The sequence below is a fragment of the Pinus tabuliformis genome, chromosome 4_2 (assembly GCF_031772625.1).
Source record: "Pinus tabuliformis cultivar Carrire ecotype Pingquan chromosome 4_2, CPIR1, whole genome shotgun sequence".
In the NCBI taxonomy this organism is placed as follows: Eukaryota; Viridiplantae; Streptophyta; class Pinopsida; order Pinales; family Pinaceae; genus Pinus; species Pinus tabuliformis.
Genome location: NC_142304.1, coordinates 740039261 through 740063869, shown reverse-complemented (window position 1 = coordinate 740063869; position 24609 = coordinate 740039261).

Sequence of the window (24609 nt, the reverse complement as noted above, 5' to 3'; positions counted from 1 at the left end):
AAAGTCGCGTATATGTAGAAAGGGCAGCAGAACAGACCCAGGAAATGGTTCAGTCATGGTTGGCTCAGGCTCAGGGGGAGCATAAAGGGCAGCAGAACAGACTCAGGAAATGGTTCAGTCATGGTTGGCTCACGCTCAGGGGGAGCATATACTTCAAAGAGTTCATTGTTGGCATTATGGTTAGAAGTTGCTGATGTAACTAAATGATACATCTTGTTGTTTGATCAAAGGAATGGTATTGCAGGCTTATGCGTATGGTACAGATCATTTATGATAAATGATAGTTATTGCTGGTCTTAGAACCTGCATCTGCTCAGGGGGAGCATGGATGGATTGATACAACTTGGCATATACAAAGGGGAGCCAAATCAGAAACTTCAGCATGTACTCACGGGGAGTATGGACAGCAGAAGGTATACCAAAGAAGAGAATATCTTGGTCTACCCTTTGCCCTTGATGTCAAAGGGGGAGAGTGACTTGGTGTGGTGGTTGCCATCAAGTCCAAAGGGGGAGATTGTTGGCATTATGATACAAGTGTTGTCCTTGATGGCAACTCACTCAGAAGCAGGTACAAGTGATGGCAACTTAATCAAAGGACAGATCTTAGTACAGCAGGACAAGAAAGAGATATACGCAGGTTCATTAAGGAAAATCAGCGTATACACGCAGGTTGGCTTCAGTAAAAGCGCGTACATGTGAAAACGTACCTTTGGTCCATGGCGGTTAGTCCTTGGAAGTTGTGCCTATGGTTTTGGACCATGGTGTCTCGACGGACGTGTCGATCCCTAGTTTTGAAGTTGATGGTATTGTGTTACTATGGTTTTGGACCGTGGTATTGTGAAGGGCCTAAGGCTATATAAGGAGAAGATGATTTGGCAAAGGAATGTAAGTAAGGTGTGTCTGACGAAGTGAGAAGATCTAGTATTGCGGGTTATCTGTTCGGGACGCTTGGCTAGGGTCGGATCTGACAGCGAAGGTATAAGTAATTATTTCTGGATCTACACGCGGGTTGCCTTTGGAGAAAGCGCGTATACATGCGGTTTTGGTACAGTGAAGTAGCGTATGCATAATAAGATTTGATATTTCAGGTTGCTGTTGATTCTGGTGGTTGTTGCAGAGTTCTGGGCTCTGGTTTGTGTTCTGTGTTCTTGATGACAGGGTTTCAGTGATTCAGTATTGGGTGGTTTAGAGAATTATGATGCAAGTATAAGTTGATGATTATATTGCAGTAATGTTTGTTTTGTACTCATGGATCCAGTCTGAAAATTGATGAAACGTGGTCCCTGAAGGAAAGAAGGTTGTAGCCTTCTGTAGGGTCAGCACCTATGTACTAGTAAATGGATCGGCTAGTACAAGAGCTGAGGGGGTTGTAGCTCCCTTCCAGAAGTAGATGGAAAACGAGAGAGGGTTGTAGCCCTCTACAGGTTGTAGCCTGCGTACTGGTAAAGGACTGCACCAGTACATTGTAAAAGAAGTTTCTTATTAAAGAAGAAAGAGACGAATTACAGCAGGTGGTTTTCACCCACATTGGGTTTCCACCTTATATCATGGTGTTCATGTGTATGGCTTTTGTGTGATGATCTGTTATGTTATACTGCACCTGTTTACTGTTAATATGGTTAATAATGTTTTGATGCATTTACTGAAGATAAGCTAACTGAATCATAAGATCTCTAGATATACGCTAGTTGCATTAGACACAGTAGCGTGTACACATGGGTTCACCTAACTGAAGTAGCGTATATGTTTCTAAGTATGAAATTGGAAAGGTTTTACTGATCTGATAATACTGATTCACCCCCCCCCTCTCAGTATTATTTCCAACATTATCTACTTATGCATATTATAAAATAGCCTCAGATTAGAAGCCACACAAACTTACTCGGGTGCTTAATAAACGTAACAGAAGGTATTATAAACTTTGCTTAAATACTTAACATGTATTGCATTTAGTTAATGAGATTTATCGAATAGATTCGTGCATCGACACACTATTAATTCATAAATACATTATTTCAATCAGAGCATATAGTGCAACATAATTAACAGTAATAAACAAATAAACACATGAATATTTCCAACTATTTTCTTTATTGATGTTTAGTATAATGTTTATAGACTCAAAAATTCCTTATGCACTTAGTTGCAGGGGTCCACGCACTCAGCTGCAAACACTACTCTAGGCCTCTGCACACTCAACTGCAGAGCCTTTTCCTCCTTTAAGACTTACTTTTCTATGCTATCTCTCTAAGACTCCATTTGTTCATAGCCATAGTCATGCCTTAGACTCCGTAAGAAAAACCTATTTGGGATCTCAAAACCAACTTAAATTTACATAAACGAGGGTAAAAACCCTTTTTGACTCATAACTACCTACGTGCTCCACATCCACAATTCACGGAGACTTTATATATTTTCATCAAAATTTACATCAAACTTGGGTTTTTAACCCAAAAATGACCCAAGGGACCCCATCCCAACAAAAGGATTACCAAAGAACCATCCGAAAGAATACATCCCCTTGAGCCATTCTCACAGAGATCTTTTCATTAGGTGAGAATGTTTTAACAAAATATATGTCTTTGTGTAATGGAATTGACACTTATTAGGATATTTAGATATGTTTATTTCTCGTTGACTTCTAATTCTTTTTAATGTAGGTCTATTGAGTACACACATGAATAAGTATTATTTGTAGATTTTAAGCATCAAATATTGTTGTTAGACTACTACCCATCATACAAATGTCTCACCTTCTAAACCCTTGTATAGGAAGACATCTAACAAATAGTAACTCCACTCGGGAGCTAAAAATTTTAGTTCATGGTGGCATTCTATAAGACTTTCCCCCTTTTAATTTTTATAAATTCCTATTGTGGTGATTTTAGGAGAAAATTGGTGTTGATTTCCTTCGAAAACTATTTTTTAGGTCATAGTTCTGAAAGATGCAACAAACAAAAAATTTAGGTAGGCCCCAAAATACATAAACCCTAGTAAGTCAACACAATTTTTAGGCCCTTTTATGAATTGGTCAACATTTATTTTGACCTAATTCCTACATTCATCAATTCATTAATTTCCATAAAAGATACAATGGACAATGCACTTTACAGTACTTTTCTGCATTAGCGAAAACAAATTCTAGTTTTCGAAAAAAAAAATTGACTGTAGGGTGTTGGGATCCTTATTATTTATATCCAATTAATAAGCCTTGGTATCTTCATTTTCTAAAACATAGGAGTGATAAAGATACCCACTGAGCTTTTCTAGTACTTCTCTACCAAGTTGAGATGGAAGGTTGAAATGGTAGTCTACTATCATAGGATGTAAAAACCCCTTGTCACCGTCCTTATTATAGATTAGAGATACTTTTTTCCTCATTAGAGCTTGAGATTAATAGATCCGCTTTTTTAATGGTATTGAGCTCCCTTTGTTTTTCTCTCCTGAAGTTCCATTTTGGTAGACCTGTTTGAGGCCAATTTTCAGCCACAAAACCTTTGTTTCCTAGTTGTTTCCTCTATATAAAGTTGGTTGTAGGACGAAAAATCAGATTTTATTATTATCCTTGAATTTCTTCCCACCATTTAAAGCCTCCTTTTCTCCCATCTTTTGGCCTCTTTATTTATGCAAAATAAACTCCAAAGGGTGGGAAATAAGTTATTTTTAGTGAATAAGTGGTTTATGTTTTAATCCAACAATTTGTTTACTATCATATGCAATTTATTATTTGTTATTTTAGTGTGAGTTAATTTAATTTCATGTTGTATTACACATACACTTGAACACATCTACACAACACTAAGTTAAAATTCTTGGTTTAAAACCCCAAGTTGAGCCTCTTAAATCAACCCTAACTTAACATGCATTGAATAAGCCCATATGGGAATTGAAACAATCTATTAGTTAGACTAGGATTAGTGGGATAGTCACTAATAACATCCATTGATAACTATACATTGAAACACAGTGGTTGTCTATAAAGAGCCTAAAATTCCTTCATCATTCGGTGGCAAAACCCAGTGTGCAAAAGAAACATGTAAAGCAGGTAAGGCTTAGAATATAGATACTAGCAGTTCCCCTTGAGCTTATCAACTCTTGAGTGGGCATTCAAATTCAAAGTCTACACCGAGATGCTAATATTCTATTTCTACCCACAGGACAAAGCTAACCATAGTGGTCATTCTTGTAGGTAAAAAACCACAATATAAGCGGTGGTTGTGGGAAGCATCCACACTTCTTCATCCCTTCACTTTTCCCTACTTGTGGCCCTAATCATGTTTGGAAGGCCATATTGTAACATAGTTTAGGACTTTTTTGATGCATAGTCAATATTTTGGATAGAGATTTTTTTTTTTCATAGGACAAAACTGCTTGAATTATATTATCAAGCTCTTATTTAGGAAACGAAATTGCTCCAATGCACATAGTTTGTGGTTATTTATTATTTATTTGATTCACTTTTTCATCCCTTTAGCCTTTTATATTCATATATTTTTGGATATCGTTGTGCTCATTAATCCCTAATAGAAAAGATATAAAGGTGTTCAACCTTAGTTTCCTCTAGGATGATCCCTTGCAAATTTTAGAAGTGTTAGGGTCCATCACCCTAACCCACCTATGGGTTCTAACTCCTTTGATTTTTCTAGTAGTTCCTCTTCTTATAAATCCATTATCCCACCCCCCACCCCCCCACTACCATAGGAGGTGTTAGCTTTGATGATAATGTTGGTCCCACTATGCGAGCCAAAAATGAAGGAAATATTGATGCTAATGTTGGTTCTAATGTGGGTCATAATATTGAAACCAAAATAGGAGCACCTTTGAGAACCACTATCGCTCAACCATTTTACCATTTCATTGCTAGACTAAACCTACTATATTTAACCTAGCTCATGAATTATCCTCTTCTCCATGATCCAACACACAGCCCCCAATGCTAACCAAACTTCCCTTGGATATCTTCAAGTTCTAGGGAAACTCAAGAGAAGGCTCAAACAACTATATATGGTCTTTCCATATGTCGTATTTGTCAAACTCAATAACAAAAAAATTGGTTTGCCTCCATTTGTTTCAATGCACACTGACTAGTGTTACAACAGTATGCTATGTCAACTAGCACTATAACACTCACTGTGTGTTCATTATCATATAAAACACTTTCTTGTCTCCTTCTCAATTACATGTCCACAATGACATCGCTTAGAGATCTTAACTAACTATTTCCAAACTTTTGCCACACATTATCGATAATAAATAGGAGTAGCATAGATGGTAGAGCTTGTTCAAATATCTAGAACTTGATGACAACTTTTTCATGGATTGGTGTTTGAAATCACTCCTTCCTCCAATCATTAAGGATGTTTCTTTGAAATTCCCTAGAATTAGGGAAGAGGCCATTCAATACAATTTAATCTATGCCCAATCAAGATATTTATGCGCTTTCATTGTAACACCCTCCTCCCACATATACCCAATTAATCATTCAACAGGGTTAAACATGTGACGATAAGTTACTATGATATGATTTGACCTCCTAATTCATGTTAAGTAAGTGAAACCAATGGAAACAAACCATACAGACCTTCAACATCAACAATAGGACCCCTAGGAACCATCTCAACCTTTTTGCTAACTAGACCCTAGGTCCCACTGTGTTTTTAAGCCATTAAACCTTTGGAAGCTCCCATACTATGGGCATGCCAACATCGAGAGAGATCCCGATGCTCCCACAAGCTTGCATGCCTACGTCAAAGGACTATTTCTAGCATACTTGTGCTAGAGTCTGGGGAATTTAGGGCACATTTGAAGCCTAGAATTCTGGCCACTTCCCAGAACTTGTTATAACTTCTAGAATCCATTAAACAGATGATGACAAGACTAATAAACTCCAAGACTAGGCCTAACCATCACCAACCAGGACTGACATTCTGTCAAACACTTGGCATGAATGAAATCTAAAGGTTTAAATAATAGATATAAGCATAGGCATCTCATATGTATGTTACATTCGCTATGAGACATTGATTCCTTATTACTTTAACTACAGTTTCATCCATTAGACCATTGATACATTGTTTGTTCATATACAAGTAAAAACATGATGAGAGCCATACATAATTATTGTCATAATACATGATCATAACCAACATAAATACCAAGGACACATTAACCCTATAATCCTCATATAAACCAGTATATCACTCATAAAATAAAATGGATAAATAACCTCATATTAATGATGCAATATCTAACACAGTATGGGACTACCATGTTCCACCCAACCATAGAATGGCTGAGCCAAATTTGTCTTCAATCATTCACCCCCCATGCCATATTCCAAGAATGAATCTGGGATCCCATAAAACACATCAATCAAAAACCATACAGGGATTCTATATGCCATCCACCTCAACCAATCAAATAGTGATTCCACCTCACGGTTGAACATCACAAAACCATCAATGGATTTGTCTCTACCCAAGCCCTCTAGGGCTCCATAGCCTTTGTTCCACCCTAACTTCTAGGGATAGTAACTCAACCCACAATTGTCGTCAGGCTTTCAGATCATTTGTCCAACCAAGGCTTCGAGGACTAGTAACTCAACCCACACCTATCATCAAGCTTCCAAAGCGTTTATCCAACCAAGGCTTCCAGCACTAGTAACTCAACCCAAGTTGTTATTGTGGCTTTCATAGTGTTTTTCCAACCAAGGATTCAAGGATTAGTAACTCAACCCAAGCTATTATAGGACTCCTAGAGCATTTGTCCAACCAAGGCTCCAAGAACTAATAACTTAACCCATGCTAAAGGAAACATGACAACCAACTAGGGAGATAAATAAATAAACCCACAATAGCATGGTTGTCTAGGAAATGTAAAGGCTAGGAAAATCCACTGTAAATCTAGGCAATCCTCAATGCCAATGATTGATCATAACCAAGAATCCACATGCATGTGCCATGCATGCCGAAACTAGGGAGGAAAACATACATGCAACTCAGTACCTGCAAGAAAAACTAATTGTAGTTGCTAATCCTGATGTCCTCTTGTGCTTTCCTTCTCTTCCTTTGCCTTCTTGCTTGAAAAATCCAATTATGCCACACTCTCGAAGAGTGCTCCAAGAAAAATCCTAAGTTTCCAAGAGTATGAGAGAGAGAGAATAGAGAGAGAGCTCCAAACTGAAGTAGCCAAGATTACCCACTAATCCTTATAAGCCTTTTTATTAATGAGGCCTCTATTTTCCTCAATTTCCTTCAATTTCCTCCTCACATGCAACCTGTGATCTTTCACCTTCCTTTTGTCCTATTTTCCACTAGTTTTCATAAATAAATGTGCCAAAAATGCAATTTTTCCTTTCCAAAGCCTTAGACATTGCCTTTGTCAATTCCTTTAGCCATAAGAAACCTAATGAGCGCCCACTATGATTTTTTTCCCACTATTCGTCTTGGAATAAGTCTCCCATGACCGTGGTCTTATATTTGTTACATGAATTTTTAACCAGGGTTGTTACAGAATCCTCCCCTTTGGGGGAACACAATCCTCAGTGTGTATTGAAACCTATAACCAACAAAGCCAATGAAAACAAAACATACTACCCATGGAGATTTATAACATAGCTCGTTGCAATATTTAAAATTACCATTGTTGAAACATTACAATCATACCGTTTACTAGAGATTTATCACACAACTCATTATGGTATTTACAATAACAACCACATATGCTTATACACATTTACTTCAACCAGGAAATACCCATACTATCTATGTAGCTTTATAAACAAACTTGATATATTATTTAGAATAAGACACACATATACACATATGTACATTTATTCAACTATCAAAATATGATGCTTGCATCCACAACAAGGGAATCCATAGGCTCACACCTCCACCCTCAAAGTAATACTAGGATTCACCTCCTTCCTAGGAACTCCAAAATCCATTGTCGAAGTCAAAGCTCCATCCAGTGTCCAACGCAACAATCCTGTGCCACTTATCCTATAAGTGAACGGTTACGGATTCATTGTTCCAGGGCACACTCCCAATGTGTATCTGATTCCATATGGTAATTCTAATGAACAAACAAAACCCATTACCTGACCTTCCCTTCTCTTCTACATAGTCCCTTGGGCAATCTGGTCACCCCTTCCATGTAGTCACACACATTCCAAGTTTCACTAGCACCCTCATCCCCAAAAGTCCATCCCTTGGCAAGGCTTCCTTACATGGGAAGATACAAAAATTAAGGCATATCCCTACCTTAAAACCATCATACCAGTCATAGCATGCTGATGGAAATTGATGGACACTATTGGGTACTAGTGTCCCACAATGGACCTGTTCGTGAATATTTTACCAGCATACTACTACATGTTCCAATTTATTTCACTGCTGCTTATGATTCTTGTAGTCAATTCCAACCACACAACTAGGCATGTTCATGCGTTCCTGTACCAAGCACATAATTTCTCATTAGATTTAAAATAAATTGAAATAAATTCACATCATATCTCATTGGTAGCTTATCAATAAGGTAAAATTTCAATCATGTTTACTTCATATCATAACAAGTCAAACTAACATCTTTGACCAAATCATCATGTATAAACATATCACATCAGGTTAGCTCAAAACACAACCATCATATATCAAAATAATAATCACTGTAACCAGCATAAACTAGAATCATAGATCACATGTAATCATCATAGACCAGAATCATAGATCACATGTATAACAAAGATGAAATAGAACACTGATACTTATCGTTTAATCAATCCTTAGCTTCTACCTTTGTCTCTATTTTTTATGCACACCCGATCGGTTGCCACACTCGACAAACACCCAGTGCCTTCTCCTCAACCATATGCACATACACATAGTATGCATCACACATATACAACCACACACAACATACAACACCATGCAATAGATGCATCTACACCTGACGCACAACACATACACCTACACCCAGTGTACAACACAACACAATACATGCGTTTATACTCAATGTACACCACCACACAATACATACACATACGCCTAGTTTACAACAAAACACATACGTACACCTACACCCAATGTACAACATAACATATATGTACACTACACCCGATGTACAATGCAAGACATAAGAACACCTACACCTGATGTACAACAAAATACATCCATCTATACCCGATGTACAATGGTACACAATACATGTACCTACCCTTGGTGTACAACATAACACAATACATATATACCTGATGTACAACACCACACAGTACATATGCGTGCACAGAGTACAAATATACATCTCACTATACCATGACTACACAATGCACATACATAGTACTGCACATGCACAACACGACATGTATGACATGCACATAATACCACATGTACACCAGTACCATATGTACAACACATGCAGGGTACCACTTGTGCAAAGCACCACCTAAACAATGTGCACACAACATCATATGTACATGACACCACCTGCACAACATGTACACAACGCCACATGTACATCATACCACTTTTACAATGTATACACAAAACCACATGTACATAGTACCATATCCATGACATGTACATGACACCACATGTACACAACATCACATGCATGACATGTACACATCACCACATGCATACAACATCACATGTACAACATGTACAAAACACCACATGCTCAGAAGACCACTTGTACAATCATGCACACAACACCATATATACATAACACTTCATATACAACATGTATGTAGCACCCTATGTACGTAACACTGCATATCTAACACACACACAACACCATATTAACACAACACTGCATATCCATCATGTGCACAGTACAATATGTATACAACACCACATATCCAACATCTACATAGTACCATATATACCCAACAATGCAAATGCAACATTCACACAATGCTAACTTCACCACCATGTACATAACATTGCATAAACAATATGTACACACACTATATATGCACAACACTGCATGCGCATAACATCAAATATGCAACATGTAAAACATATACAACATATGCACAAAATTAGTACCACACATCCAAAATGACACTATCTCTACCAAGCAACCTTGCTTCTAGTGTCTGTCTACCATCCATGCTTATTCTAGCATGTCGCAAAGCACATTGTTTTCATTCCGCTGATGTATCCTTCAATGTTACCTGTCATAACATAAACATAATCATAATACAAGCATACAATATCAATTCATATCCACGTGATACTAACATCATATTCTCTTCATGACTACTCTTCCCACTTGATTCCCATAAGACCAGGAACCTTGTCATGCCATTCCCCTCCATAACCTATCATTCCTCCAGAAGAATGAACCCTGACAACCCTTTTCAGCAGTGACATAGATACATAGATAAATATACATAAGCATCAACATAAAGAAATAATGCTCTAGTAATTCAATGCCATGCATTCCTACATATGTACATGCAAACATTAACATAAAACAACCATGATCCATGATGACCTTGTCAGACATGACATGCATACATACATGTATACATATATAGACATCAACATAATCATGATCATAACATAATTACCAAATAGCATAAGGTCAAGGCTAATAGAACACCCTTTATCCATGCACATTATGCACAATATTATGAAACACCGTTCCCAACATAGCCAAGGAATCGGATGCCTCACATCCATTCACTTTAACTTTTATGTTACCTTTCTTATGACTGTACTACCATTCTCCATTTACACCAATGGATCGAGCCACTCCAACTGATTGTCATATTCGTACCTCAAACATCCCTTACTCATTTACCAAGATTCATCCATATCTTGCATTACCTGTTAGGTTTCATTCAACTCTCCCCAAGCTCCATTAACTTTCCTCTTTCCCAACTAATTCCCAAGACTCTCAAAACAATAAAGGCAAGACCGAGAAGTAAACAAGAAGAAAACCATGGAAAACCAACAACAATATGACACCATAAACAAAGTAGCATGATCATGCACTATACATAACAAAATTGTAAATGAAGTGCAAGAAATCACAAAATACCAAAAGCATACGACTAACAACGGACACGATGACTCCATCCCCATGGTTCCTAGTGCTTCCAAAGGAAAGCTCAACCTGAGCCTTCTTCAATATTTCATGGCAATCTCTTTTCCATCAATCCCCTGCATCATATTGCTATGAAATGATAACTATTAGTGTATCAATAAACATAATAACATACTATTTACCTTACCTTTCAGTGCCAAGTACGCTACCTTGTAATTGAACACATTCATGCCATGTCTCAAGGGACTCCAATTCCCTTGACAGATCTAGCTATAACTAGACACTAGCTAATATACTTGTCAAATACAAGTTCATGAATCTAGCACATATCCACATAATGTCAAACAAGATTAAGGTTAAGAAGACTTCTTGTATGCAAAAGCACTCATTTGCTTGGAATTAGGGTTTCTAAACAAAGCCAAAGGAATTCTTGTCTAACTCCTTTCTTTTACCATTTTTACCTTGTTGCAATCGAGGCGTACTATATAATGTCACATCACCCAACTATTAGTTAAATAAACACATCAATTGTTACCTTGTCACACTAATACCAATCATGTTTCCTGCAACTGTTTACACATATCAACCACATGTTCCAAATATCAGGACAATCATATCTATCAATTTGAAATCAACCTCTACCAAGACTAACAATCATGTCATAATCCATAGTCAACTCATATCCATTAGACATAATGCTACACCTATCACCTACTTACACTCAATTACATTTCAATTGTCTCAACACATATGTATTAGTACAACCATCTTAAAAAAAGATCATTTTGGTAAGAAATCTTAAAGACATATACCCATATCATTCAAGTAATCAAACATTCAGACAACAAATAGATGAGATAATAGACACCAAACACTCAAATACCAAATAAATTACATAGTCAAATATTCAAACACCAAATAGATGACATAAGAAAACTCATACCTTAATGTATCTCAGGGGCGGCAATCTTGTCTACATAATTATTCTAAATTAGAACGATATAACTTCACAACATATCATATCAAACATGAATAAGGTCATGATATCCATAATAGTCAATAGCTAACATGTTCACATCATAACACATAATCAATTATTATTGATACATAATAATCACATATGTATTATGAGTCTAGATTAGTACAACATAATATCACATCATATTAACTCATGCCTAAATTTCATCACGCTAACCATTTGTATAGACCAATCCAACTTAGTATGATACATATAACATCAATATCTTAATGTAATAACCCTAATCATCAAGCTAACTATCATATAACAGTAACAATTTAAGCTATAACATACTCATCAACAACACATAACATAATCATCAAATTATTTGTAACATAAACAATAATAGAAATTCATACAACCATGTGTTACTATCATTCATGGCTATTCAACACATGCACATACAACTACACTAATCAACTAGAATCTATCATGTATGTAACCATAACATCAATAGAATTAAAGGCATACACATAACCATAATGCATATAACAATCCTTAACCTACATACCTACATGCCCAACATACAAACCTATATGATGACATGCTCTTGCCTTGAGGTCCAATGCTGCAACTTCACTTTGATGATTTGCATCCCCTTCCCTATCTCAGCCAACACATCATCATTATAACAACCAACAACATCATGATGATCTAATTGCATACAATGACCTCATGCACAACAACCTTGACCATGATGATTCATACATAACAACATATAGACACTGACATGCATAAAAAATGCATATAGAATGGAAATGCATTCATGACTAACACATCCAAAAAAAAATCATCAACTTCTACATGATGACCTCACTAAAACCATGATCAACACCATGAAAATGCAACAAGCACATGGAATAAAAGCATAAGGAACACACATGCAATCGATATGAATGCGTGAGCAACAAACAACCCATCTAGTCTGAGGGGTGGACCATGCTCTAATACCACAATGTAACACCCTCCTCCCACATCTACCCAAGTAATTAGCCAACTGGGGTTACCATGTGATGAGAAGTTACTATGATATGATTCAACCTCCTAAGTCATGTTAAGGAAATGGAACCAATGGAAACACATCGTACAAACCTTCAACATCAACAATGGGACCCTTAGGAACCATCTCAACCTTTCTGCTAACCAGCCCTTGGGTCCCAATGAGTGTTTAAGCTATTAAACCTCTGGACTCTCCCATGCTATGGGCATGCCAACATCTAGAGAGCACTGGATGCTCCTACAACCCTACATGCCTATGTCTAGGGACTATTTCTAGCATACCTATGCCATAGTTCGAGGAATTCAAGGCACTTTTATAGCCTAGAATTCCAGCCACTTCCCACAACTTGTTGTAAGTTACAAAGTCCATTAAACACATGATTACAAGACTAATAAACCAAAATCAAACTCTAGGACTAGGACTAACCATCCCCAACTGGGAATGACATTTTGTCAAACACTTGGCATGAATGAAATCTACAGGTTTAAATAACAGATCTAAGCATAGGGGTCTCATACTTATCTGAGATTCACTATGAGGTATTGTTCCCTTACAACAAGATCAGTTTTTCCAACCCGACATCCAAGACTAGTAACTCAACCCACTGCTTTCATCAGGCTTTAAGAGCCTTTGTCCAACCAATGCTTCCAGGACTTGTAACTCAACCCAAAACTATTTTCGCGCTTCTAGAGTGTTTCTCCAACCGAGGCTTCGAGGACAACTAATTCAACCCACCAAGGGCTTCTATAGCATTTTCCTAACCAATGTTTCTAGAACTAGTAGGTCAACCCAAGTTGTTATAAGGAATCCAAAGAATTTGTCCAACCAAGGCTCTAGGAACTAATAACTCAACCGAAGCTAAAGGAAACATGAGAACCAACCAAAAAAATAAATAAATAAGCCCACAAAGACATGGCTATCTAGGAAATGGCAAGGTTAGGCAAATCCACTATCAATATAGGCAATCCTCCATGCCAATGACAGTTTCTAACCAATAATCCACATGCATGTGCCATGCATGCCAAAACTAGTGAGGAAAACATACATGCAACTCGATACCTACAAGAAAAACCCACTGTAGCTTCTGATTGCAATGTCCTGTTGCGCTTTCCTACTCTTTCTTTTCCTTCTTGCTCCAAAACTCCAAGTATGCCACACTCTCTAAGAGTGCTCCAAGAAAAGTCTAAGTGTCCAAGAGTATGAGAGAGAGAGAATAGAGAGAGAGCTCTAAACTTAACTGAACAAGATTACGCACTGATCCTCAGAAGCCCTTTTATTAATGAGGCCTCCATTTTCTTCATTTTCCATTATTTTCCTTCAATTTCCTCCTCACATGAAACTTGTGACCTTTCATCTTCATTTTCTCCTATTTTCCATTATTTTTCATAAATAAATGTGCCAAAAATGACATTTTGCCTTTCCAAAGACTTAACCGTTGCCTTTTCCTATTTCCTTTAGCCATAATAAACTGAATGAGCACCCACTAGGATGTTTTTCCCACCATTCCTCTAGGAATATGTGTCCCATCACCATGGTCTTCTATTTTTTACATGAATTTTTAAACAGGGTTGTTACATCCATCCACAATGCTCATTTCTCCCACCCAATTGATCATTCAACACTAGGGGCATCTTATGCTCCTAATTGTGTGATTAGATCCATAACATATTATCAACCTTCACCATGCCTATCAAGACACATGGGACTTGCACAGTCCCATGGGGATCCCAATACCTCTTACAACTATCCTCCCTTGAATCCTTGTTGAATTTTTTTACAAGAAGACGCCACTACCTGTTATTCCTATGCCCATACACATCAACTTGTGCTTGGGAAGGTGTGTACTCCTCCAAGTTACCAGGATATGGGAACCAACCCTTACTATATGCATCCACAATTGATTTGACCATCCCATCTCACACCAACGCCTCTAGTTCCCATGCCTCAGCTTGCACCTCCTTAGCAAGGTCAAATGTATGCCCAATAGAATGCAACCACCTAGCCTAATCAAATGAAAAAGAACAAGGGCAAGGGCATGGAAAATCCTCAAAATTATGTTAACCAAGGTAACAAAGACCAAAATCCTAATGCTAAGTGAAGTGAAAAATCAAATATCACTACTTAGCAACATGGAAACCAACCTATGAAAAAAAATGCTATTTGAATGAACAAGCCTTGTACCTATTGTGGTACATATGGTCATTACACTCATGAGTTTCCTCTCCTCCCTAAAACATGTAGGATATGGTAAAAAGGGGAGATGGTACATAATGTGATTCAGAATCTATTCTCTAACCAAGGAAAATTTTAAGGATGGAAAATTTTCTTGAAGTTTAAAACATTGGCGAATCTCACTAATCCCTAATATGCAAATTATAAATGTTTATTGATATATTTGTAAAATTAATCAAATTTATAATTATTTTATATATAGTCTCTATATAATGTTGGCGATTTTTAAGGTAAAATAATTTTATATTCTAAAATTTGGGCGAATCGTCTTTTATAAAATTGGAAATTGGCGAATCTTTTTGTGGAAAAATCATGTAAAATTAGCCCATTGGGCGAACATTAGCCCCTAAAATTTTCCATGTCTCTAACCAAGGGTACATTGTCACTCATGATGAGAATAATGATTGTCTCATTGCACCTCCCAACCAACCTAGGCAAGGAATGTATCAGATCCCAATGATGGATGATGAAGCTTATCATTTGGTAAAATATATGGACCCTAATACACCTCCAAGCTTACTAAAATCAACTCTTCTCATAATTCTTTAAATGTTTTAATTATATTTTGCTTAATGAGATGAGTAAAAGTAAGATGTCATGTCTAGTGCTCTAATGTGCATTGATTGCAGGTTTTGGGAGCAAAATGTGGTTAATTAGGGGGCAGGAACATGAATGACACAAGAAGGAGAGATTATAGGAGATTTTATAGCCCTCATTAACTCTTCACTCACTCGAAGATCCCTCAATCAAATCACACCAGCTCGGAGTTGCAAGTCGTCGAGTCATGAGGATCATTGGCAGCCAAGCTAGTGATAGTTAAGAAGTAGTTAATCTCAAAATTGGGAGCCAAGCCTCCCTATATTTAAGGAAGTTGATGGCAAATTCAGTTGTATAAATAAAGAGGCCTAGAACCTCATTAGGATTCAAATTTTTTATGCAAGATAGCTACATGGTTTTCGAGTTGAAGGATTGTGACCAAACACTGTTATGTATTTTTTTTATATGTTAATTAAAATGAGCAACATTTCCTTGATCCAGCACTGAGTTCACTCAGTGGACTGAAGCTCTTGGTTTAGGGCCCAACTCTAGCAAGGGAGGTTCCTCTTACTATACTTGTATGCTTAGGTTATCTCATAGTTAGTTCTTATATTGATTTTGGTATTCTTACATTTTAAGTATTGGTAGATTTGATTAGTTTGCTTCCATTTGTGCATAGATTTAACAATAGAATTATAGAGATAAGAAAAAATTCAAACAAGGATTGTAACAAGTGGATATTACCTCATTCCTCCCTTAGGTACCATGGCTTGACGAACAACTCCCATTTAGCCCAAAAAGACAAAATTCTAGTTTCTTATCAAATTTAGGGTTTTTTGCTAATTAGGTCATCATATTTCAGTTTTCAAAGATAGTTTGCAGTCGTCGTTTCTGATATATTAATTTTTGCATTAGATTTCATGTTTCTTTCATAATAGGTTTCAAACATTCCCATGTATGAACTTGGCAAAGAAATTATGTACATTATGTTTTCTTATATTTTTGTAAACCCTTCTTGTTTTGAAATGATTTATGGATAAATACCAACAATGATGTATATGTTGCAGGATTTTCTACATTTCAAGAAGACCCCATATCATCAGCCTCAGCCTAACCATATCCACCCATGATCGCCAAAGGCCACTAAGTTCTCAATTCTAATTATCATTTTACAAGGACAACTTGCCATGCTTATTGAGCAAGTCCAACCATCGTACAACTTAGGTTTGAGTTCTGAGTGAGTGCCTACCACTCCCTTGCCTTATTTATTCCATTCCTAACCTTCCCTAAGTTCCACATCACCTTCCAACCCACTCCCTATGCTTTCACCATGTTCCTGTAAGACAACAGGGGATCCTATAGGTGAACTAGGACATCCTGTAGACATCCTATAGGAAAACTTGTAGTGGCCTGTTTTGAGTTCGACTTGTGAAAAAAGCATCATGAGAGCTAGGAGAAGACCCCTACTTGCCTCCCAATCCATGTGATCCATTGCACTCTTCTCCCACCACACCTATCTCACCTGCCATGCAACCAAGAAGGATTAACATTTGTATTTTTATAATAAGGTAGAAAGAAAAAGGTTTTTATATTTATTCATGTACACAATAGTTAAGTTCTTGTCTAGATCAAATTTCATGCTTAGGGTAGTCAAGATTTCACATAAGTTAAATTAGAATTCTTTTGACAAGAAAGGTGCATTAACAAATATCTATATGAGTTATGCATTTTGTAGGCATCTATTTTAGTCTTTGATTATTGCAACAAGTAGCATTTCAATGCTCTCAATTAGGGTAGAGCTCTCCTCTCTCAATTGGTAATCAAACTTCTTCTAAATCAATAGAAGGTTTGTTTGAGAAGCCCTAGTGGTCTATCGCCCCAGCTCAGTAGTGACAAAGAGTGGACCCATTACATCTACTTGTGTATACAACACTACACCTCCAAGTTTGTACGAACCCCAGGTTGATGTAGTAAAGTCAGTAGTCCCAGTAGTTACAACATCCTTGCTGCAATACTATTGCTTATCACTTTTTGGTGCCATTAGCGGGGAGATGTCTAAGTAGATGTGATTTCTTCTTTCTTTATTCTATTTCTTATCTCTTTCATTCTTCTATTAGTTCCATTTTGTAAAGTAGATGTAAATTGGTTTGCTTTCCTTTCCATTCTCTAATTGATTCCATTGAATAGTTAGTTTTAGTTCAGTGTGTCTTTCCAATTTTGCAATCAATATTAAATCTTAAAAAACAAAACAAAAACACTCCTTTCATGCCTCGTAGGAATAACAATAATTTAGGAAAATTTCTACCAAATACTGCCACCACTTCAAACAGCCAACCTTCCTTCTTATTCGGTGGCTGTGAATTAGAGGGCCCCTTAGGCAAGCAAGCAAAAATTTTCAAGAGCCTATAGTGGGGGAAGAAGAAGAAAACATTCCAACTGACATAATGGCTAAAAATAGAAATTAAAGGGAAGATAGAGAAATAATTGAGGGTGATTCTCCCATCATAGAAACCAATGGGGATGCCAAGATGAAAAACATAAGCCGCTCTTCTCTTCCTTACTTCCATGGCCTGACCTCAGAAGATCTAGATACTTTCTTGTTTGAATTTGTTGTCATATGAAAAACTTATGATTACATCTTTGATTATCAGAAGTTGAAATTATTCCCATCCACTCTCAAGGATGCAACTCTAAGTTGGTTCATGGGTTTACTTGGGCATAGTATCACCACCTGGGCTCAGATGCAACAACCTTTCAACAACAAGTATAGGGACTACTGCGAGTCCAAAGATACCTAAGAGGAAATTTTTAGAATGATCTTGGGACAAGATGAGTCCTTAGAGGATTATGAGGAAAGGTTCCAACTCAGCTATAAAAGGGCTAGGTGCGCACTTGATCCTAAGTCACTTAAGTTAGTCCTTCTCAGGGGGGTCAGGGAAGATCTCCTAGAAACGTTAAGCTTGCTATCATGAGGGGATAATCTACCAACTACCCTATGATTATATCAAGACTATTTTCAAGAATCATTCTACGAAAGCTAGAAAATAGGATAGGGTCAGTCAAATAGTGGCTAGATAATCCTCTTCCAACACATCTATAAAAAGTGAAATTGGAAACATGTTGCAATATTTTAAGAGACAAATGTTGCAAACCCTTGCCCTATAGATGGACATTATGCAAATCAAGAGGACGCAAGAGGAAGTAGAGAGAGCATTATCCATCTTCTGCCCTAGATGCACAAAGAGGAACCCTAGGAATTAATGTCCATTAAACCTTATAGAAATCTACTCGGTCTGTGAAGAAAACCACTCCATAGACAAGTGCCCTTCTCTGCTTGGACTAAAAGCTGTGTATCAGGGAAGCGAAGGGGTGACTGAAAATATCTGCTACATAAATCAAAGGAGGCCTCATGGGCCTCGACCATACTAGTAGGGAATGAAAGGTTCATCCTATGTCTATTAAAACCCTAATAAAAACACATCCATTCCATCTTGGGCCCCCCCTGATCATCCCTTCTAGTCTACACCTTCTCCCTGGTCTTTTGCACCTTAATACCATTCTCAGCCAACCAACCAGCCATTTCAACAACATACTCCTCCACTACCTCAGTGGAATGCACCACCCGAGGGGTGTAAGCCACCATACAACAATGCTCCAGCCTTATTGCCTTCACCTCCATCTCAACCACAGGTTTTATACCCTGCTCCACCTAAACAACCTTGGATAACTACCCAACCAAACCTGAACATGAACAAAAGACAGGCATAGCAGGTCTATAGTGGAGAGGTATCTTGCCCTTCTTATGCTGTGGAAATTCATGAAATCAACCTTAGGTTTAGGAGAGTACTCCCAGATACCCAAAATCCATCTCCACCTCAGGAGAGTGAGGAGGAAAGAGAGGAAAGTATGCCTAGAGTGAATCCACCACCCTTTCCTGAAAGATTAATCCATCCAGTCCAACATACCCAGGAAAAGAATGAACTTCTGGGTGAATTGAAAAATCTATGTGTCAAAATCCCACTTCTCCAAGATATTAAAGATGTACCTATTTACAACAAGTTGATTAAAGAGAATTGTTTCAAACATCCAGGGAGGTGAAAAAGAGATACCCCTACCATTAATGTCGTTGGATAACTATTTGACTTAATGTTGGGGCAGCTAATGTGCCCAAAGTATTTAGACCCTGGAAGCCCTTTCATAGATGTACACATCAATGTCACCATTTTCCCCCATACCTCGATTGATTTTGGGGCTTCCATTAATGTAATGACTAAGGATACTATGCTCAAGATGAATCTCCAGGGATCATAAAGAAAGACCACAACAGTCTTGCAGCTTGCAGACCGATCCACAGTAACCTCAGAGGGGATTGTTGAGGATGTGATGGTCTCCATTGATTCCTAGGAATACCCTACAGACTTCTTAGTTCTCCAGCCTAAGACCAAATTTAATGGTTATCCTCTCATACATGGGAGGCCTTGGTTAGTCACTGTTGATGCCTACATAAGCTGCAGGGCTAGAAATATAACTATAAAAAATGGGCATCTATCCAAGAAATTGGTCATGTACCCTCCTTCTCAGCCATCTCTAAATCATGCCTTACCTTTATGGATAGAAGAGGAGGAAGAAGATAAGTCTACTCCTCCCAACTCTATACCGTAGAAACTGCCATAGGACGAGGGCAACCTGATCAAGATGATTTGATTGAACACATCCTCCAAATGCAACTCTCAACACCACATATCTGGAGGAAGTAGTGAAGGAAACCAAGAAAAACCATCATGTTGATCTATGCTTATTTGACTCAAACCCTACTCATGTCAAGACAATAGAATTCGGTCATGAAAGAGCATTAAAAATCGACCCCTCTCTCTCCATACCCCAAGGAGAAGAGTTATTTAATAGTCTAAGAGAGCATTTGGATGCCTTTGCATGGAATTACAATGAAATGAAGGGAGTGCACCCCTCAGTGTGTACTCGCCACATTTACATCAAAGAAGGTTGTAAACCATTCTAACAACCTCAAAGGAGAATGAATCTAGCTTTCAAGGATATCGTCAAAGAAGAGTTACAGAAGTTGTTGGATGAAGGATTCATTTACCCTAGGTCAGATAGTGAGTGGATATCTCCTCTGGTGCTGGTTCTAAAGGAAAATGGAAAGTGGAGGATTTGTGTTGATTACAGAGAGCTAAAAAAAGCAACAAAGAAGGAAAATTTTCCTCTACCTTCCATTGATCAAGTGTTAGATGGTCTGGTAGGGAAGAAGTTCTTCTCTTTCTTAGATGGGTTCAACAGGTACAATCAAATCCATATCAGTCCAGAAGACCAGGATAAAACCACCTTCACTTGTCCTTTGGGTACTTTTGCTTATAGGGTCCTGTATGACACTTATTCACAGAGATTATCCCGATTATGCACTATTTTAGGAATGCATGCATAATACATAACCTCCTCTACTATTGATCATCAATTTGCAGTATTCAGAAACAAATGCATGCACACATTGAAGCATCAATCACACATATTAACACAGTATATCACGGGGAAAGCATACAACTGAAAACCCCCAACTATCTGTATATTATATTGATTGAGAACATGTAACAATACATAGTACAATACTCCTCACAAGTACTCAGTACTATCTCCACCTGTTACACAAAAACTAGCTCAGATCCGAATCAATCACAGGTTCAAATCTCCTCCGTTGCTTGCCTGCCTCCACTGTGCAATCCTGCATGAGAATAGATGAGAATGGCTGATCCAAACTCGTATTTCCCTTGGCTGAACCACGCAATCCTCATTGGCAATACTCAATCCATTAATTGTGAAAATCTCATGCACAACTATAGTCACAACTGATAGCAGTCTCACTCTTTCACCCACCTCTAACACTTGTCTCCACTGAACTGTCCATGCACTAAGTTAACTGATGTATTCTTTAGTTGCTTTACGAGTTAATAATTAGTGAATTAATTAATAATTAATTCACATCACTCATCACTAGTGTACTTTGCAGTTAGACTAAATACAACTAGTTCAACCAAGTCAAACTAAACACAACTCCATCAACTCCTCAATCAACTCCACCAAACTCAATCACTTGAGTTCTAACTGAAGTCCATCATGCCATAGCTCAACTAACCCATAAGAAAAGTGTATTTCCTTCTGGCAGCTGCATGTGCCACATCCATAGCTCAAACTGAAGTGCTCCAAGAGGATAAGATAATGTTTATAGTCCAAATATTATTAAGAGCTAATAATATTCGACTGTTCTATTTTTAGGCTGGCAGTCGAAAAATAGACTCCGCCCATATGTCTAAAAATAGAATTCCATATATTTTTACCAACATGACCAATCTTCCACAAATAGCATCCTGCAACTCATAGACCATGATCCATATGTCTAAAGATAGACATAGTCTAAAAATAGCCTGCGGGCCCACTTAGTGAAGGCGACTCCTTTCCACTAAGCTCCATCATATTGTTGCATTTTCAACACTCCCTCTCAACAAGATATGGATTATCTACAACCCATATCCTACAACTCTGAAATGTTCTGCATGCAACACATTTGTCCAGTCCACTTGCTCCAACAACACCTGGAACAAAAACACTCCGAACTGACCACTCTGTTGGGCTAGGAACATACTCTGATGCTGAAGCTCTACCTGCTGCTGACAAGTGCTCCCTCTCTGACATCTGCATTACTACAACATCTCCATGCATCTCGCACCATTGTACACCTCTCTATGCCACCTAGCACTATGCAAAGCATTTGTGCCTCTCGCGTTGCTGCAGCCTGCTAGCTATGCGCTGGTCTGGGATTCCCTACACTTTCACTCTCTCTGCCTCTCCATCCGCATCTGTCTCTACCCAATCAGTCAGTTCCTGCTACTCCACATCGGGGCTCCCATACCAAGGTCTCATCCAAGAGGTTGGGTACCTCAAGGATCCTGCCCCTCCTCCTTGGGACAATCACTCTATATCACCCCACCTCCTACTTGGAGGTATGGCTGCATGTGATCCCTCAGCCCACCTGGCTCGAAATTTCCCCCTACTGGAGGTCTTTGCATGAGTATATGTCTATACTCGATCTCCTCTATGCTTCCCTTGTTGTGGATTCTCCACAATCTCCTGAAGCTATTGCACCAATCATGGCTCCTCCACAATCGTCTGAGACTTCTTCTAGCTCTGCATGTTGAGAGGTAATATATGCTCCCTCTCAACCACCAAGTCTCCATCAGTTGCCTCACTGCTCAACGCTTTGCATGCATCTTGAACCTCAAGAGCATACATGTTCTTGACTCGTGAACCAATCTACTTCACTTGTCTAGTGATGATGTGTCTAAGGAAAACCTTTCCCTTACTGAAGACTACATCATAGCCTCTGTCTTCCAACATCGCGATCGACACCAAGTTTCTCTTCAGTCCTAGTATATACTTGACATAGGTCAAGGTAAGGCGAGTGTTATAGACATTTTTGTGCCTTACAGCTATAAGCATGAAATGTCCATAATCTAAGGGATCCAAAGTCCCTAAACATGTTGTTCCTACCCCTAGAGGAACAAGGCTAACAAACCATAGCAATTCACAGAAGTTCTCTACCAGAAACTGCTCAAAAACAAGTCAATTCAGGATCAATTCAAGAGCTCCACTAGCTGTCTGCGCTGAAATGCAAAGTCTGAACCGGCTACCTGCACTGCAACGCAGGTAGAAGCACTACCAGGGTGCGCTGAGTGGGAATTGACAAATGGCAAGTTCATTCAACGAGGTGTCAAGACCCTAGAAGCTTCTAGAATCTTCCTCAATGACACTTGCCTCAATGAATTCAACTCATGATGAGTAAGAGGTTCTCAAACTCCAAGTGGAAGCAAGAACCTCCAAGTGGAAACAAGAACTGACAGAGGGAGAGGACACTAGTCAGATCTCAAGCTGACTCATCCTCTCTCCAAACATCTATATATGGATCTCTCCTCCATGAGATCTAGAGGCTGGAATTTGGTTATTGCAAAGAATTGTTGTTGGTTTGAGATTGGAATCATTGGGTGCTTAATGCTTTGAAGGGAGGTGAAGATAGGAATTTCATTTGCTGGGAAGGAGATGCTAGATTGGAGCCCTCTTGGTTGTATCTCCTCCTGAACCTTGTTATTCATCAATAAAGCTATCTTTGTTTCTCCTATATGCTAATGTGTCTTTGATGTATGATTGCATTAGTGTATTTGGTTTATTTCTAATCCTGAACTAGTTATGAATGTGAATCGATGTCTTTGTGTAGTGTTCCTTCCTTGTGATCTTGCAGGAACCTGTTGAAGCTGGGCGAGCGAGAAGGCAAGTAGCTGGGAACTCTCAAAGAGAAGAGAAACCGGATCGAGGGACAAATGGAAGACACCGGTTAGTCCATCCATCTCTCTTCATTCTTAATTCATAAAGGAAGAATACTAGAATAGTTGTTTCTGTTTGTTGCTAAGGCACTGTCACACCTTAGGTGGATAGGATCGACCTGCATAGGCATTTTTCCCCACAACAAATTGGCGACTCCACTGGGGAGATCTGTTTAGTCATTTTATTTGTGTCTCTATCATTTTTTGTTTCATAGACTCAACAGCAACAATCGAACTGCATCTGCTATTCTCAGATGCAAAGTAGACAACTGCTGCTTTGATCCAATCACTGGATTTGTATATGATCTAAACAATGGACTCACAAATGATTTGGTGATCCTTTGTGATAGATCTTAGTCCTCCCTCAAAGCATCCCTTTGATT